We start from the raw sequence: 2,522 nt of genomic DNA, 5'->3' as shown, positions 1-2,522 counted from the left end.
CAAACTTCGGTCAATATATTCAGACTTTCAGTCCATATATTCAGACTTCGGTCAATATATTCAGACTTTCAGTCCATATATTCAAACTTCGGTCAATATATTCAGACTTTCAGTCCATATATTCAGACTTCGGTCCATATATTCAAACTTCGGTCAATATATTCAGACTTTCAGTCCATATATTCAGACTTTCAGTCCATATATTCAGACTTTAAGTCCATATATTCAGACTTCGGTCCATATATTCAGACTTCGGTCCATATATTCAGACTTCGGTCAATATATTCAGACTTTCAGTCCATATATTCAGACTTTCAGTCCATTTATTCAGACTTCAGTCCATATATTCAGACTCCGGTCCATATATTCAAACTTCGGTCAATATATTCAGACTTTCAGTCCATATATTCAGACTTCAGTCCATATATTCAGACTTTCAGTCCATATATTCCGACTTTAAGTCCATATATTCAGACTTCGGTCCATATATTCAGACTTTCAGTCCATTTATTCAGACTTCGGTCCATATATTCAGACTTCAGTCCATATATTCAGACTTCAGTCCATATATTCAGACTTCGGTCCATATATTCAAACTTCGGTCAATATATTCAGACTTTCAGTCCATATATTCAGACTTTCAGTCCATATATTCAGACTTTAAGTCCATATATTCAGACTTTAAGTCCATATATTCAGACTTCAGTCCATATATTCAGACTTCAGTCCATATATTCAGACTATCAGTCCATTTATTCAGACTTTCAGTCCATTTATTCAGACTTTCAGTCCATTTATTCAGACTTCGGTCCATATATTCAGACTTCAGTCCATATATTCAGACTTCAGTCCATATATTCAGACTTCGGTCCATATATTCAAACTTCGGTCAATATATTCAGACTTTCAGTCCATATATTCAGACTTTCAGTCCATATATTCAGACTTTAAGTCCATATATTCAGACTTTAAGTCCATATATTCAGACTTCAGTCCATATATTCAGACTTCAGTCCATATATTCAGACTATCAGTCCATTTATTCAGACTTTCAGTCCATTTATTCAGAGTTTCAGTCCATTTATTCAGACTTTCAGTCCATTTATTCAGACTTCAGTCCATTTATTCAGACTTCGGTCCATATATTCAGACTTCAGTCCATATATTCAGACTTTCAGTCCATTTATTCAGACTTTCAGTCCATTTATTCAGACATCAGTCCATATATTCAGACTTCGGTCCATATATTCAAACTTCGGTCAATATATTCAGACTTTCAGTCCATATATTCAGACTTTCAGTCCATATATTCAGACTTCGGTCCATATATTCAGACTTCAGTCCATATATTCAGACTTCAGTCCATATATTCAGACTTCGGTCCATATATTCAAACTTCGGTCAATATATTCAGACTTTCAGTCCATATATTCAGACTTTCAGTCCATATATTCAGACTTCGGTCCATATATTCAGACTTCAGTCCATATATTCAGACTTCGGTCCATATATTCAGACTTCGGTCAATATATTCAGACTTTCAGTCCATATATTCAGACTTTAAGTCCATATATTCAGACTTCGGTCCATATATTCAGACTTCAGTCCATATATTCAGACTTCAGTCCATATATTCAGACTATCAGTCCATTTATTCAGACTTTCAGTCCATTTATTCAGACTTTCAGTCCATTTATTCAGACTTTCAGTCCATTTATTCAGACTTCGGTCCATATATTCAAACTTCGGTCAATATATTCAGACTTTCAGTCCATATATTCAGACTTTCAATCCATATATTCAGACTTTCAGTCCATATATTCAGACTTCGGTCCATATATTCAGACTTCGGTCCATATATTCAGACTTTCAGTCCATATATTCAGACTTCGGTCCATATATTCAGACTTCAGTCCATATATTCAGACTTTCAGTCCATTTATTCAGACTTTCAGTCCATTTATTCAGACTTCAGTCCATATATTCAGACTTCGGTCCATATATTCAAACTTCGGTCAATATATTCAGACTTTCAGTCCATATATTCAGACTTTCAGTCCATATATTCAGACTTTCAGTCCATATATTCAGACTTCGGTCCATATATTCAGACTTCAGTCCATATATTCAGACTTCGGTCCATATATTCAGACTTCGGTCAATATATTCAGACTTTCAGTCCATATATTCAGACTTTCAGTCCATATATTCAGATTTTAAGTCCATATATTCAGACTTCGGTCCATATATTCAGACTTCGGTCAATATATTCAGACTTTCAGTCCATATATTCAGACTTTCAGTCCATATATTCAGACTTTAAGTCCATATATTCAGACTTCAGTCCATATATTCAGACTTTCAGTCCATATATTCAGACTTCGGTCCATATATTCAGACTTCAGTCCATATATTCAGACTTCAGTCCATATATTCACACTTCGGTCAATATATCCAGACTTTCAGTCCATATATTCAGACTTCGGTCCATATATTCAGACTTCAGTCCATATATTCAGACT

This window comes from Nothobranchius furzeri, chromosome 10, assembly GCF_043380555.1.
Source record: "Nothobranchius furzeri strain GRZ-AD chromosome 10, NfurGRZ-RIMD1, whole genome shotgun sequence".
In the NCBI taxonomy this organism is placed as follows: domain Eukaryota; kingdom Metazoa; phylum Chordata; class Actinopteri; order Cyprinodontiformes; family Nothobranchiidae; genus Nothobranchius; species Nothobranchius furzeri.
This window is presented reverse-complemented; position numbering follows the sequence as displayed.